This window comes from Perissodus microlepis, chromosome 22 (genome assembly GCF_051167445.1).
Source record: "Perissodus microlepis isolate ML-2025 ecotype Zambia chromosome 22, ASM5116744v1, whole genome shotgun sequence".
NCBI lineage: Eukaryota > Metazoa > Chordata > Actinopteri > Cichliformes > Cichlidae > Perissodus > Perissodus microlepis.
The window spans coordinates 32,741,529-32,750,326 of NC_140481.1; positions in this window are offsets into that span (position 1 = coordinate 32,741,529).

An 8,798-nucleotide genomic window follows, 5' to 3' on the forward strand; every position below is an offset into this window, starting at 1 on the left:
TGGCAGAAAATTAAAGCGAATGGTAGCTTAGAATTGAACAACATTTGTCTAAATCATCTCCAACACCCTGGAGAACAACGGGGAGAGTTTAGAGGCTCTCCAAGATTACATCGATCAGTGCTTCCAGGATCTCGTGATGAAGAAGGCTCAGAGTGCATCTTCCCCGGCAAAATCTGAGACGCCGTCATCAAAAAGATGTCGCCTGGCAGATTCCCCCGGCACAACATTGCCAGCCGACAAAGATATTGCAACTTTACATAGACGTAACCCACGTATTCAACTCTGCTGCTCAACCCACAAATGTGGCACCATTAACCTCCTAGGACCTGGCGTCCACATATGTGGACATCACATTTTGGGTTATTTAGACTAAAATACTCAATTTTGCTCTACAAGGGAATGATATCCACTGACGAGGACATTATCCTGCTACTGTTCTATCAAAATTTTAAACGAATATCCTCATATGTGGCTCTGATTTTTCATAAAAACAAAAATAAGGTAAAAAAAAAAAATCTGGTAATTCTTTGTTTTTACATTCATTGGGCCCCAATATGCAATAGCAAAGAGAAATTAAAAATGCTGCTGTGGAAGAGTTCGGGTCTTAGGAGGTTAAGGTGAAATAAGTTTTATTGTGAAGAAGCATTATTACAACAAAGAATTATCCACTAAATACAAACTTCCTTACTGTTTATGATTATGGAGTATTATATTGAATAAGCAGGAAAGTTATTTTTTGTTTTTGTGTTTTTTATTTTTATACACAATAAATACAGAAAACATAAGAAACGTGGCTTACCATCCCTTCTAATTTATCATTTGAATGTCCAGGAAGTTTCACTGTAGGGTCATGCAATAGAGGAGGTGCTAGTGGAAAGTACAGGGAGCGCAGCTGCAGGTAAAACAGTGCAGTGGGTAGATAAAGGCAAATGCAAAATGGGTGCATTTCTTGTGTAATTTTGTGCTGACATCAGTCTGAGTGATTATCAACCACACAATCTGCATCTTCTCATGTCCAAATGATGTCATGTGCAAATGTCAGTGTGCCATTCATGTGTAAAAGGAAGTCAAAAGAAAAAGACAGGCGATCAGGGAAGTGTAATTATTTTGTTGTGGGGAAATACCAACCCGAGGATATCTAACGTGCTACGAGCTTTGTAACACTCTAATAGTGAAAGAAAAACTTCAGAGGTTTAAAGAGACATGGTTTCAAATAGAAGCGTATTATCGAAATAAGTGTCAATATTAAAACAATAAATGAGAAAATAACCATATAGTTAAAGCACTGAACAAAAAAAATGTCCAGGGAGGTAGCCAATCAGGTCAGCTGTTAGCATTGATTAAGATAAGATCAGCTTTATTAGTCCCACGCGTGGGAAACTTTTCATCATGGCAGAAAGTACAAGTTTAAGAGCAGTAAAATTAAGAAAAACATGACAGAATAGGATAAGATAAAATCAAATGCCATACTATACAACAAGAACAAAAGTACTATAAACCAGCGGTCCCCAACCCCCGGGTCTCGGACCGGTACCGGTCCGTGAGTCGTTTGGTACCGGGCCGCGAGAGTTGAGGCTCAGGTGTGAAATGTCTGGTTTTCAGGATTTTTATTGGTTTTCAGCGTTATTTTGTTATCGTTTTTATCGTTTACTCGGTTTTCCTGGGTCTTTTCACGTGCGTTATGAATAAATCTTCTTTTTTTCGGTACCGGTACTAGTTTTATTTTGTTGTATTTATCCGCGACACCTTAAAGGCCGGTCCGTGAAAATATTGTCGAGCATGAACCGGTCCGTGGCGCAAAAAAGGTTGGAGACCGCTGCTATATACAACAAAATAGAATAAAATGCTCGGTTATAGTAGGAAAAAAAATTGCACATAATATTGTATTTAAGGGAGACTGGGAGAAGGCTATCATGGTGTATTGGATGTGTGTGTCTGCATGTGTGTGGTCATCTGCAGAGACCATGTTGTCTGACAGCAGTGGGGAGGAAAGACCTGGGAAATCTCTCCGTCCCACATCGTGGGTGCAGCAGCCTGCATCTGAGGGAGCTGCTCAGTGCTGTCAGAGTCTCCTGCATGGGTTGGGAGATGTTGTCCAACAGGGATGACAGCTTAGCCACCATTCTCCTGTCACTCACCACCTCCACTGGGTCCAGGGGGCATCCTACAACAGAGCTGGCCCTCTGGGTTAGGGCTACTGCCCTGTTGTTAAAGCTGTCCTTGAGTCTGTTTGTCCGGACCTCAGCAGCCTGAATCTCAGCAGCTTAAACACCCGGTGTCCTGGGTGTGTGCAGTCCCATAGGATGCTGCGTGCCCTCTTGAGACAGCAGTACAGTCCTACCCAAGAACAGGGAAAGACAGAAAGACAAGTAGTGATCAGTAAAATCACCTTAAGCTGGATTTAGCTTAGTATAAGATAAAACCACTAGACGTTTATTTAAGGTATAATAAGGACACAAAAAACAGGAGCGAGGAGGTACAGTTATGGAGATCGTGGCTCAAGAGTTGGGAGTTCGCCTTGTAATCGGAAGGTTGCTGGTTCGAGCCCCGGCTTGGACAGTCTCGGTCGTTGTGTCCTTGGGCAAGACGCTTCACCCGTTGCCTACTGGTGGTGGTCAGAGGGCCCGGTGGCGCCAGTGTCCGGCAGCCTCGCCTCTGTCAGTGCGCCCCAGGGTGGCTGTGGCTACAATGTAGCTGCCATCACCTGTGTGTGAATGTGTGGATGACTGGTTGCGCTTTGGGGTCCTTAGGGACTAGTAAAGCGCTATACAAATACAGGTCAGGTACCATGAATGTCCTGTTTATTAATAGTTAATAACAATGTCTTTAAGCTGTTAAAAACAAGAATTTGGTGCACAAATATGGCTGCTTATTGCTATTGTTTTAAATCCACACAGGGTCAAAATTTAGACACACAGACTAATTTCCATCTGTAGCCCTCAGCAGATTGATGATTAAATAAATCAACAGAACCAAACATTCAAGTGAACGTAATAAAAATATGGATAATTTATAGATAATTTAACAATGATGATATGAATTTTGGCTTTGTCAAATTTTTTGAACGGCAATTTAAAGAGTCTTTTTATTAGTTGCTTTGTGGTTCACTCAGTAAGACAGTATCACTCATAGGCAGTGTTGGGAAGGTTACTTTTAAAATGTATTCCATTACAGATTACAGAATACATGCCCTAAAATGTATTCTGTAACGTATCCCGTTACGTTACTCAATGAGAGTAACGTATTCTGAATACTTTGGATTACTTAACATATTATCATGCATTTTACAACTACATGAATGTACTATTGCTGTGTGATTTATTACTATTACTGAAGGTCCGCGGCTCCGAACCGTAGTAAAGGGACCTCTGACTAATACGGTTCCGTGTCGGGCTCGTAGCCGAAAAATAGCTTTACTTTGTTGTGTGGGTCAACTCTGCTTGCAAGAGACAGAGAGAGGCGTTGAAAGGCTGCTCCAACGGAACTTATTGTTTCGGGGGAAAACACGAACACAGTGTACAGTCGAGTTTTAATAGCTTACTTACAACTGGGCTTGTCAGGCTCTCTTCTTGGCTGCAGTGGTTATTATTATATTTACATGCTTCCAGCTCCTGTTTTTACGGAGCCCCGCAGGGGACATGGGAGAAAAGAAAATTAAGACGGACTTTTGCGAGATCTTGCAAAACTAACTCGGGATCTCACAAAAGTGTTGCGAGATCTCGCAAAACAAACTCGGGATCTCGCAAAAGTTTTGCGAGCTCTCGCAAAACAAACTCGGGATCTCGCAAAACTTTTAGCCGCATTCTTCGGACGCTCGAAGCCGACCGGGAGGTCGAGGCACAATGTGCCGGAAAAGCGGTGTTCCTCCCGGCTGTAGTAGGTCTCGACCTCCCGTTAGCTCGAAGCTAAGCCTGGAACTACAGAACGTAGCTGTCAAACAAACCCAAACAGTCCTGACCCGCCACAATATGAAACAGGAAAGTACCGCCGTGTAATCCATTTATTTCAACAAAGTAACTGTATTCTAAATACCACCTTTTTAAACGGTACCTGTAACGGAATACAGTTACTCATATTTTGTATTTTAAATACGTAACGGCGGTACATGTATTCCGTTACTCCCCAACACTGCTCATAGGTTCACCCAACAAATTCACCCCATCTCAAACCGTGCAATGAAAGAGAGACTGGAAAAAACTCCACTTCAGACTCCACAGGCCTCAGTTAGCAGGTTAAAGGTCATGATAGCACATTTTGCAGAATCACCGTGGGGTCTTTACCTTAAAGTATAAAGTTCGCTGTTGTGATTTGGCACTTTATAAATACAGTTTTAAATGGCCTGGTTCTCATATAGCCCTTCTCTAACTGAGCACTCAAATACAACTTGCCTCATTCACCAAAGCACTTTCCCCCTGTGTCAGTGCTTTCTATCCAATATTCCCACACAATCAGCGATTTGAGGGTTCGTATCTGGCCCAACAATGTTTGGCATACACACTGGAACCAAACCACTAACAGTCTGATTAGTAGTTGACCTGCTCTGCCTCGTGAGTCACAGCCACACTGGAGCACTCACTAACAGTGAATGCAGCAGTATGGGAGAAGTGTGCGCTCTATTGTCAGTCCCTGTTTGCACTCTTGCTGCAGGACTTTCTTTTGGATTTTGTCGGTAATCCCGTTACTTTACTGATTACTTATTTTCAAAAGTAATTAATTACTTAGTTACTTTTTAAAAACACAATTTACAACTTGAACAGGTGATAAAGCGATAGATCTTTCAGCCAATTCTACTTTTTCTGCATAATCCATCATACAAAATGTAATCAAGTGGAAAAGTCTCTTTTTAAAACTTGTTTTATTAGTTTTAATCTTTCAACTTTGCGCATTAAGCAAAAATTAAATTATATGCAACATTCACTGACTGGAAGAAATTTGTTTAACATTTAAACCTATTTTCTGCACATTCCAGCACATAAAATAAAATATTTTTTTGTGTTTACACTCAGTCTCTCAAATAGATGCAAGTAAAACACAGCAGAAAATAAATAAAGTCAAAGACTCAGCGGTCCTTTTGCTCTATTTTCACCTGTAAAGCAGGAGTGGGGCAGGCGGAGGTTTACCCTGGTGCAGGTGAGCCGCAGCGGTCAGTGGAAGAATCCGCGAGTTTCTCTGTGAGTTTCCCATTACGTCGTAGCTACTCGGTGCTTGCTCGGAAGTTTAGGGGTTTTTGCGCTGTAAAGAGAAGTTTTCTTCCCACGCACAGCGGACGCTAATGTTTTTGTCACTTTTTATGGAATCAAACTCAAAGTAAGGTCAGTACTTCCACGCTTTAAACGCTGCACGCTCATACTCTCTCCCGCACTCGATATATGATCCATTGTTGATCTGCACACAGCTGTTGCCACGAACATCACACTCGCCAGCAGTGCCAGCAGACATGTTAGCCCAAGCATCTACAATCCATTCGCAAATTGTGGCGTAACTCGCCCGGCGCTGCCTTCCACTCTTAGTGAAACTGTGGTCTCCATCAGTCATCCATTGCTCCCACGCCGCTCGCAGCCTTACTTTGAACGGCCAGTTCACACCGATGTCCAGCGGTTGGAGTTCCTTTGTCGGGCCTCCTGAATGACAGCAAGCTCACAGTTCATTTGCTTCACTTGTTTTTTCACATCGGCTGTGAGATGGGCACACATAGAGTCACAGATCAACAGCGATGGTGATGCGTGGAAAAAACCACCTGGTCTCCTTACACACACCTCCCTCAGCCACTCTTTCATCATTTCCTCATCCATCCAGCCCTTTTCATTTGCCTTAATGATGATTCCTGCTGGAAACTTCTCTTTAGGCAAAGTCTTTCTCTTAAAAATCACCATAGGCGGCAGTTTCTGTCCATTAGCATGGCAGCCAAGCACAACAGTAAAAGAAGACTTTTCGTGCCCCGTGTGCGTATCGCTACCGTGCTGGTCCCTTCTTCTCCACAGTGTGACTGACCGGGATGTCGAAAGTGAGCGGCACCTCGTCCATGTCAGTGATGTGGCTGGGCTGGATGTGTTTGTCGGCGATGTGTTTGCTGCAGTAGGAGCGGAGGATGGCCAGCTTTTCATTATAATCCGCTGGAAGTTGCTGCGCTACTGTAGTCCTGGTCCGGATGGGAAAATGGCACCGTTTCATGAAACTAAAGCACCAAGACGGACCTCCTCGGAAATGTTCAATTTTCATTTCTTCTGCTGGCGAAACTGCTTTTAGTCGAATGGTTACCGTCGAAACGCTTCTCCCACTCGTTCTTTGCTCGATGAGCCACTGCTCGAGTCTTTCCTCCAACTCGGGCCACCTCGCCTTATGTCCGCGGAAACTCAGCTGCGTCTTCTTGACCTGTCGGAGCTCGTTTTCCAGCTTCCTCCACTTGCGAACCATCGATTCATTAATCTTAAATTCTCTCGCGGCTGCTCGATTTCCATGTTCTTCCGCGTAGCTGATGGCCTTCAGTTTAAACTGTGCTTCATAAGCGTGTCTCTTTGCCATTTTCAGGGTTGTTAAAACAACGATGTTCTGCATAACGCACATACCTGTTCTTTTATACAGGTATGTGCCATTGTACTGGTATATACAATCAACGCCCACACTTCACCCTTTAGCGTTCTCATGGTGTTCTCTACTACGTCCTCCTTACAACACACAGGGCGCACTGCACTTTTTGAAGAAAATCGAAGACTTTTATGTGCGCCTTATAGTCGCGAAAATACGGTACGTCATTGTCATGAGACACTCATGCAAAAAAAGAAAATCATGGTTTTAGTAACGCAGTAACACAGCGTGTTTACGGGAAAGTAACAGTAATCTAATTACCTTTTTTGCAATAGTAATCCCCTACTTTACTCGTTACTTGAAAAAAGTAATCGGATCTGCCCATCTCTGCTAACTAGTCTCTCAGTGTGACTCTGAGACAGAATGTTTGTAATATTAGTTATACTGTGCAAAATAGTACTAACACATCAGAAACTACTAAAAGAAAATGCACAAAAGGAGATGTTTATTTATTATGTTTATTTATTACTGCATGAATCATGCATCTCTATAGAAAATACACATTTTGCTCACTGTGACGTATATGTCATTATCTCAGCGCACCTGCATGTGTGAGCGTACTTGCATATAAAATCACACAGGTGCAGGTAGAGGAAAATGTATAAAAGTTTTAGGTAAAAAAAACTTCCTTGTCAATTTACATAAAGATCAAAACTTGTGATAAACATCACAAATAAAGGCATCCCTTTCTAATGTGTTCTCAGAGTACATGTGATTGGGGTGAAACGGCCGGTACCATCAAACTCAAAGTTACGATGTTTTTCATGTAAAGTGTCCCACTTTCAGCGTCCATGCTTTTTTGGAATTGGGTTTGTAGAAGAAAATCATTAACAGTTATTATATTGAAAAGTGTTTTTTAATTTGGGGAGGCATGGTGCCACACCCAGCTTAGTCTAGTTCTTCACTTCTGAGGCTGATGTTATTCGCTCTCCAAAAGTTGATTCTGTTCATCTGGGCGTAGCGTTTTGTGGGAGAAATGTTTCGGCACTCATCCAGGTGACTTCTTCAGTCTCAGCTGACTGCAGGTTTCCCCAATCTTATGAACAGTAAATTTGCATAATGACTGAAACCAGCCCACTAATGGGCTGTGAGGTCAGTTCCTTAATCTTAATTATGCAAATTCTCATGACCATTGATCAACAACCACTGACCAAAACCCACTGATCAAAGACCACTGATCAATGGCCATGAGTCCCATTCACAGAGAGTTGGGGAATGGCTGCAGTCGCAGCATTGTAAGATGGCGAAAGATGTACCCTCAGGCCCCTCCTCGATTCAGAGATGGTGTTTCCCTTTTCACGTAAATGGCCTCCTTGACTCCGCCCTCAAACCAGCGTTCCTCCCTGTCCAGGATGTGAACATCCTCATCCTTGAAAGAGCGTCCACTGGCCTGTAGGTGTAAATAGACTGCAGAGTCCTGGCCTGACGAGGTGGCTCTTCTGTGTTGTGCCATCCTCTTAGCCAGAGGTTGTTTGGTTTCCCCGATGTATAAATCCTGCCAATCCTTCTGGCACTTAACAGCGTACACCAGGGGTCGGCAACCCGAGGCACGACCATAGCTGGACTGGCCATCGGGCATACCAGGCATTTGCTCGGTGGGCCAATGATTTCTTTCTATTTTTTTTTGTAACGGTATAAACAATGAAAGGTGGTGGATTGGCCAGATGCTGGCTGGTGTGCAAAAATAACTCAGTTGTATGGTGGTGGCTGTTGCGGAGCTTCCACAGATTCAGCAAGTGGTGGAGGCCAGCAGGTGGATGAGGGAAAGGGGAGGCAAGAGGGGAGGCAAGAGGAGAGACCCGAGGCGGCCGCCCGGTCCGACTGTCAGGTGAACTGAACTTCAGGTAAGAAGTTATGACCTGCAGTCTATCTGGGTCAGATATAAACCAAGTTTAGGTGGAGTTTATTTTCATTGTGCTGACTTTTTACAGTCAGTTACAATAACTCGTACTGCGTGCTAGCTAGCATGACAGAGTTTATACAGCTGGGTGGGTGCTATGATGTTACTGATAGTGAACTTTATTTTATTCATAAGGTTAGTTCGTAGAGTTTCCAACGGCTCCTTAAAAAATGGAATCGTCTCGCATTCAGAGAAAATATTACGCGTTTCGTGTTGAGCTGAGAAGGGACGCAGTTTGTCCTGGACTTTAGCTAGAATGGAAAAAGAAACAAAGCTGGAGTTATTCTGTGTCTTTACGCTGCACAGCTGCCTC